The sequence below is a fragment of the Rhipicephalus sanguineus genome, unplaced genomic scaffold (assembly GCF_013339695.2).
Source record: "Rhipicephalus sanguineus isolate Rsan-2018 unplaced genomic scaffold, BIME_Rsan_1.4 Seq333, whole genome shotgun sequence".
NCBI lineage: Eukaryota > Metazoa > Arthropoda > Arachnida > Ixodida > Ixodidae > Rhipicephalus > Rhipicephalus sanguineus.
In genome coordinates this window covers 83,253-92,154 of record NW_023615038.1, presented here as the reverse complement: position 1 = coordinate 92,154, position 8,902 = coordinate 83,253, and positions in this window count along the sequence as shown.

Sequence of the window (8,902 nt, the reverse complement as noted above, 5' to 3'; positions counted from 1 at the left end):
AAATGGATCTTCATGATAGAGAGATTCATCCAAAACTCTCCTGTAGCAGAAAGCGCAGTTCTGTCAAATCACCTAGATAATCTGTAAAGGCAGACATAACATGTACGATAAACCGCAATGTATATAGTGAATTGAAAACGTCCTAGTTTCATTTGTAATTCTTCGGGACGCATGTTTTAACCGTGGGGTCTACGCCAAATTCTAATGAAGTTAGAACCATTCGCGTAAATTTTATTGGCACCAATGTCTTGGAGTACGCGGTGAAAACAACGAATGTCTTGCTCTCGTACGTGCATCACAGTGAATCTTTCGTCCTGACGGGGATTTGCCCACTATAAGCTATATTATCCATGCTTTCTACAGCTAACTTTCGCTAGTAGTGTAAACTTCCATCTTCTACCTTGGGAGATTTGCACCACTGGACTAATCAGCACCGCATCGCGAAAGAGCGGGTACGCGGCGGGCGCAGGAAAAGGCGATCCTCGGCCGCGGAGCAAGCGAGTCCTTGTCAGATCGCCGCGACTGCCGCGCCGCCAGTGTTAGTTCTCGGGGCTAATAAGGCTTTCCGGCAGAGGCACTCCGCAAGGTTCAGTTTTATCACCTACCCTGTTCAACGTGCCCATGGCAAAACTACCACCACTCCTAGACAAAATTCCAAATGTGCAGCATGCGCTCTACGCCGATGACCTCACAATCTGGGTAAGCAAAGGGTGAGACGGCGCCATTCAAGACGCACTACAGGACGCTGTCAATGTGGTTGAAGGGTATGCCTTAGCCGGAGGACTCACTTGCGCTGCTGAGAAGTCGGAACTACTGCTGGTGTTTAAACGCCGAAAAAAAAACAACATATCACCAGACGTTATCGTGCATCTGAATGGAAACCTTATTCCATGGGTAGATAGACTCCGCATATTAGGACTTCATATACAACACAACGACAAGGCCACATGTACCCTCCAACTACTGCGCAAACAAATCGCCCAAGTGACTCATATGATTAAGCGCATTACCAACCACCGACATGGACTTCTCGAAAAAGATACTCTCCGATTGGTGCAAGCCCTCATCATAAACAGATTGACCTACCACCCCACAACCTTACTCAAACCGAGACAAGCCGGATGGACGCCCTTCTCCGCACGGCACTAAAGGCTGCTCTGGGACTGCCTAATCACGCGTCCACGCAGCTCCTTCTACGACTTGGGGTTCACAACACCATACGTGAACTAATTGAAGCACATTGTAACAGCCAAATTGAACTTCTCCAGCGGACAAGACAGGGTTGTCTCATTCTCTCTCGGTTGGGATACAGCGTGCCAAACAAATCGCAACAAGAGCCCAAACATCTTTCACTTGATATCAGGAGGAAAATTCAAGTAGCCCCCATACCCCGCAATATGCACCCTGATCGACATAAAGGCCGGAGACGGGCAAGAGTTCAAGCTCTAATGCGAGTCGTAGGTGATGGCACATGTAACGCACCAGTCCTTTACACTGATGTGGCCCGATATCCACAAAAACGGGCCATGTGTCTGGTCGTAGTGGAGAATACCGATTCTGTAAAGGTACCGGCTACGCTTAAAACCCTGGACAGTGGCACGGCAGAGGAGGCTGCTATCGCCCTGGCTATTATACACGCTTCACAATTACCAGCCCCGGACGAACCAATTACCGTGGTTACCGATTCACAAACTGCCTGTCGGAACATAGCGAAAGGAATGGTCACACCCTACACACACCGTATCCTGACATCAATACACCCCACTTTGTTACACAGGGTGCGTATCGTCTGGACACCTGGACACGCCTCTCTCCATGGCAATGAACGCGCTAATGCGGTAGCTCGAGAGCTCACAAACCGGGCGCCATCGGAAGAGCTGTCCAACCCAGACGATGCACCAACAGAACCACTCAACTACACTGAAACGCTACAACACTACCGAAAAGCCGCATGTACTTCCTACCACCACACAAATCACTCAACCGAGAAGACGCTGTTGCCTGGCGGCAGCTTCAGACTAATTCATTCCCCTGCCTTTGCATCCCTCATCTCTTCCACCCCACACAATACCCCTCATACTGCCCCTATTGTGGAGCGAAGCCCACGGTGTATCACTGCACCTGGGAATGTCCACAACCACCGGGCTGCCGCCCTATTACTTCACCCTCACAATCCTCCTGGGAGACTGCGCAGACCAGCTCAGAGCCGCAGGAGCAGCGTCGGCTGATCCACCGGCACGTGGTATGTCGCGGCCCCGCCACGGTGGTCTAGTGGTTATGGCGCTCGACTGCTGAACCGCAGGTCGCGGGATCGAATCCCGGCCGCGACGGCTGCATTTTCGATGGAGGCGAAAATGTTTGAGGCCCGTGTACTTAGCTTTAGGTGCACGTTAAAGATCCCCAGGTGGTCGAAATTTCCGGAGCCCTCCACTACGGCGTCTCTCATAATCATATCGTGGTTTTGGGACGTTAAACCCCAGATATTATTATTATTATTATTACGTGGTGTGGCGCGAGCCAATGGGGCCTTTAACTAAGGGCTCCACCCAACGAGGATAATCCTTGAGGCCTCCACAAATAAAAGTTTTCTCTCTCTCGGGGCATGTCCGCGCACCGCCTTTAATTTCACTGAAACAAAATATATTTTTCTATTCCAGTCCCAAGGGCGACGAAACTATTCTTAGTTATGCGAAAACAAATGTTGCCTTAGTCAGGAAAACCCGTCCCCGCGCGCGAGCAAGCGCGGCGTTCGCCAGGATCCTGGTTGGTGCCCATTTTCGCGCGGTCGCGCTGTTCGCGGATGGCAAAAAGGTGCACGAAAACGACACCAATTCTCCCGTACAGTACAGCCGGCTGCGCATTTGTCTTGCATATCAGGCAACAGTTCAATCGACGCACGTTCACGCGCAACCACTTAAATGAGCGAGCATGCAGCTATTTTTGCCATTGTCATGATTTTTAGGGCTTAAGTATGTTGTCTCGTGTTCACGAAGAATCAAATTGACAGAAAAAACACGAAGAGTTGCTTTAAAGTACAGATTTGTACATAGGCGCGTTTGTTCTCGTTGTAGTATTGTTCTTCGAGCGGTCCAACGGAGAGCGCATATGCATACTAAGATGGGCCGTCCAGTAGAGGACTGCCGGCAGTCGACGACACGACTGACGGACGTGATAGCTGATGCGCTGTAGCGATTTCAAGCTTTCTGAAGTGTAGTGAGCTGTTTATTTATTTATTTTTATGTATATATTTATTTATTTATTATCCTTTTTTGTATTTTTAACCCATATATGCCCAGTGCCTTACATATAGGACGCTTCTTTTATGCACTCTAACATCGCTATTTCTTTAGCTGATGACTAGCGCCGCCTACAGCACATCAAGCAGGCTTCATTGAGGCCTGCTTGATGTGCTAAGAATAGTCATGTGCTTTAAGATTATGTGCTCGAGAAGCTTACATGATGTACTAGTTAGTGGAATGGGCCTGGAATTTGAAGGTGAATCTGGGTCTCCTCCTTTGTGGATTGGTTTTACCTGGGCTATTTTCCATTCTTGATGTAGTTGTGAAGAAGTGAGTGATTTCCGGAAAATTAGGCCTAGGTATCTGCTGCACCACTCTGCATATCTTTTGAGGAATGTATTTGGTTTATCGTCGGGGCCATTACCTTCCTTGGGGTCCAGCATATGCAAAAGGTTGAAAATCCCTGCGTCCGTAATGTCCAGCATAAAAAAGCATAGATATAATTCACAGTAATGCGTATTAAAACCAGCAAAATATTTTCGACACATCATTTATAGTTCGCGTTAAATTCGGCCGTGAAATCCGAAAATATTGCAGTGAACAAAAACAGAAGGTCCGCGCCGCCACCTTCAAATATTTTTTGGCACGCTGGGAGCGTTTCTTGGAAATAAAATTTTAGGTTCCGTGCACTTTGAATGTGCCCACATATTATATAAAAAACCCAGGCAAAACAAAAATATCGACCGGACAGGCATGTTCGATCTCTCGTGGAATCACCCTTTAGAGGGCGGCAGCAGCCCACTTTTGCACACGCTAGACACAAATAAAATCTGAGAACATATTTTTCTTGACGAAAAGCCACCAGAGCAAGGTTTTGCTGCAGCAGAATAATTAAAACTGAGATTTACGCACAATGCAAGCTGATAACAACCATCGGTCGCACTGAAGTGAGCACACACAGTAAGGGTCATTTTGGCCAGTTATATCTCGTAAACAAAGCAAATGAGGACATATGATATTAAAACCGTGTGTTCATTGACATAAGCGCTCTCCGATAAAAAATTGTCGTCAAAATTGAGACCGGAGTTTTTTTTATTTTCTTTTTTGAAAATGTGCTTTTTTGAAAAAACTCGCTTCTTTAACTATTTTTTTTCTTTTTTTGCGCTGCTCGTAGGAAAATGATCTTCGGTATAAATGTTGCGAAGGCTGTTTTCTATATTTTACATCGTTTTCAAGTTTCTGTTTGTAATAGCAAAGGCGCCAAGGCGCCTCAAACTTAGCACACTTTTTTGATTTCGGCCGTGTTTGCCATTTTTTCACATTTTCGTCTTTTTGAGGACGGCATAAAAAAAGCATGGATGTAATTCACAGTAATGCGTATTAAAACCAGCAAAAAAAATTTCGACACATCATTTATAGTTCGCACTAAATTTGGCCGTGAAATGCGAAAACATTGCAGTGAGCAAAAACAGGAGGCCCGCGCCGCCACCTTCAAATATTTTTTTGGCGCGCTGGGAGCGTTTCTTGGAAATAAAATTTTCAGTTCCGTGCACTTTGAATGTGCCCACATAACATACAAAAAATCCAGGCAAAACAAAAAATGCGACCGGACAGGCGTGCTCGATCTCTCGTGGAATCACCCATCTATTGAAGCATGGGAACCGGTTTCTGAAAAATGCTGGATTCATGAGCGAGGTGCGTCAGTATGCTGTCGTCATCGGCGTTTTCGGAGTCTGTTACTACAGATACAGAAGAATGAGTGGTTATGGTGCCGTAAAGGGGTACAAGCACACTGGTATGTCGTAGTCAGATATACCATGGACTACATCAGTTTTAATGCGGTTTATGTCGAAGTAATTACTGAAAAATATTAGATGAAGTACGTTCTGAGGAATTCCCTGTGAGCGGGTTGGACGTGAACCGACCTGATGGAGAATAAAGGTAAGCATAAGGTCAAACAGTGTATCCGAAGCTGATGATGAGTAGCACATAGTGTACCAGTCAACATCTGGCAGATTAAAGTCACCCATGAGAACATCGTGCGAACCAACGGTGTGACGTTGCATGTAATCATGAATGGCACTGATAGAAGCACCACCAGAGTTTGGGCTCCGATAAACACAACCCATGAATATTCTCGCGCCGTCACAAAGCAGTTTGCAAAAAATGGCATCTGCGCTTTGTACATCTGGAACAGCGACAAATGAAAGTCCCTTTTTTATCAATAACGCCACTCCACCGCCACGTGTGGGGTGGTCGTTTCGGATCGCAGAATAGTTAGGTGGTGCAAAATCGTGATCAAAAACGTCAGGTGTGAGCCAGGTTTCTGTAATTGCTGCTAAGTGAGGCTCATGATCACTGATCAGATTTTCAAGCAATTCAGGCTTATCGATGACGCTTCGTGCATTCACCGTGAGGAGTGCTAGTTTGCCGATTTTGCAGCACGACGAGTAACAGCTCCCTCTTTTGTTTGATAACTGGGTACGTTCACCGCCGTTGCTGAACTTGTAGTAGCTGAGTCTGCTTCTACGATTTTTTTTATTAAGCGGTTCCTTGTCATCCTCTTCATTGTTCCACACATATCCGCCAATATTTATATATAACCTATCAAAAACAAGGGAAACTTTTTCAACAGGGTGGCTACTTGGGCTGGTTGGTACTGCATTCTAAAAAGAAAGATACGTTCTTTGTGCGCAAAACGTTTCTGAAAAGAAGACAGATAGGACAGAGCGCAGAGTGCGCTCTGTCCTATCTGTCTTCTTTTCTGAAACGTTTTGCGCACAATGAACGTATTTTTCTTTTTAGGAAACTTTTTCATTATTTTCTCGGTTAGCTTTCGCACTGTTCTATAGTTTCCTTCGGATATCGCGTACACGTTTAGAAAAGTCTTCAGCAATCGATAGGCCGGTATCTTTAAGTCCCCTCTTTAGTATTGAAGGTTTGTCTCTAGAGTATAGTAGTTTAATAATTACAGGTCAAACCTTGTTTGACGCTGCTCTACCTATCGGATGTATGCGCTCGATTGCTGTTGGTTTTAGTTCTAGACTGCCTTCAATTATGTTTTTGTTTACGGTACCTTCAAGTATCGGGGGCGTCTCTCCTTCTGCCTCTGGTAAGCCGTATATTATCAGGTTATTTTGCCTGCCACGATTCTCGAGATCGGCAATTTTTTCTAGCATGGATTTTGATGAGAACATTCAGATTCCCTATTTGTTCTTGACAACAGCCGACGTTTTCTTCTTGGCGTCAGCAAGTCTAATTTCTTGTCAATTTTAGCCAGGCGAATTTCCTTAATCTCTTTTATATCCGCAGCTATTTCTTTTAATTGTTGGCTGATATCAGGACCAAGGTTCGTCTCGATGTCTCCGCCAAGCAATAAGAGTTTAAGTATAGACGTCTCATGCTCAATCACAACAGCACATAACCGTGGGCATCGACGCCTGTACCGACGCCTGTACCGTCGCAATTAAAGACAAATTAAAACGCAACGAAAATAAATATAAACAGATCAATACGCTTCAGAAAAGTTGAAATCGCAACAGCGTTTTCGACACGTCCGTCAGTCGTGTCGCCGACGCCACGCCAGTCCTCTACTCAGCAGCCTATGCGCGTGCGCTTTTTGTACCTCCGTGAGATTGTCGGCTCAGTTGCACAGCTCAAAGCGAGCGCTATTTGAACAAGCACAAGAAAAAGATTAGCTATAAGCGGAACTTTCGGAGTATAAAACATCTGGATAACGCCTTTTTCATGAGCTTTCTGCCAGAATAAACTCTCGCCGTCTTGGAGACTGCTTCAGGCTCTTCGAACAGAACCCCGCAAATTGTACACATGCGTCTGTAGCTGTCAAAAATTTTGTTCCTGAGCAAAATGCTGCTGAGGAGCTAAACTTAGTAATTTACTTAACAGACATTTCTCCTCTGAAGATGGCGGTGAAGAGAAACGTCATTTTCGGACGTGCTACAACAGGCGCTAGAAGGCGGAGATCGTGGGTGCCGTCTCCAGGACGCTTTCTGCGCGGACCCAGTCTTCCTTCAGTGCCTTTCTCGCGACCTGTGCGCCTTAGGGCTGAAGAAACTATTACACGCGAAAACCAAACTCGAGTGTGCACCTAGACGAACTTTTCCCAATAATTCCTTTCGCCTGGAACAATGCTACGACGAGTACAAACACGCATATGTACAAATTTGCACTTCAAAGCAACTCTTCGTCTTTTTTCCGTCAATTTGATGTTTCGTGAACACGACTGAACATATTTTACACCTAAAAATCATGACGATGACCACTGTAGCTACATGCTCGCTCATTTAAGTTGTGCCGCGTGTGCGTCAGTTTGTACACTTTTGTGGCTTTGTCACTCCGATCTCACAAAAATACTGCAACAAGTTTTTGCAGTTTAAGTTAGAGCACAAACGGGGCTTTAATTCTGGGGAGCTCTAAAAAATCGAAGATGGCTTTCTTTGTTTAATTTCAGTTCAAAAGATTGCATTTTTAGAGACATGCCATCACTTAACATTAACACTTCACTCAATAATTAACATAATTCTCGGCAATCATATTTAACACAATTGTTCAAATAATGTGTGGCAACAGTCTGGGAAATTTTTGAAAATCTGAGTAAAAAAGACGCGAAGCAAGAAAATCTGAAATAGAGCCTTATTCACCAATGGGCCGTATTTGCAATTTTTTTTTCATAAGATATGGGCAACAAAATTGCACGATAGCAACATTTTCCAAGCCTACGTTATTCATAGTATGCCAAGAAAATTTTTGACTCACAGCCAATGTGTCGGAACGACACCTGGCTGTGAGTCAAAAGAAAAGCCTTGGCTGTGAGCAGCACCAGAGACGTTCCTTTCGTATGAGTCTTCTCATTCGAAGCTCGTAAGCGAGCAATTTCAAACCTTTGCATTTCTAATGCATTGGAAAAAACATGGCTGATCCCTCCGTCATAGGAATCGGTATAACACGAAAGTGAAACGTGTCTTCAACAGAAGTATGCTTATGATATATGAGAGCTTGTACAATGTCTATTCGTGTTTGCAGCTATAGCACCGTTTGACGTGGATGCACCCATGTTGACAGCATGTCTCTATCGCGAAGACTAACGCCCATGATCATGATTAAACCGTTGAGGTAGCTGACGTTGTGAACATATATTTGGACACAGCGAATCGTGAATCGCGCGTAAGGATGATATCAACAAGTTCATAATCAACATTGGTACCCGGTATGCACTTCTTCAAAGGCGTCGTCAATTAAGGAGAGAAACGGCACGGTGTGCGCTTTCTAGTAATGGGTAGCCGACGCCTGTGCTCATGCATACATAACACACACTGCACTTCAGCAACGCGGGAGGTAGAGGTTCGTAGCCTGAGCCGCAAACGCGTGCGTCCCGCTGGCCTCTGTCTCGCAGGCGCTGCTCTCGCTCCACCAAGGCACGACATTCGCCCGTCGAAATCGCGTCCTTTCTGCAACGCATATTGCAGCAGTTTTTTAGTCGGTGCTCTCGCAATTGAAGCAGTCGGCGGCAGAGAAATCCGTTCGTGCACGTGGAAGCTGCACTACTCCGATGAGCCGACGCACGCTAACACGAATCCAAAGGCAAAGAACGTAACTGCGTCAAGGGTGCCTCGGCGACGCCAGCGCGGCCAGTCTACCTCTCT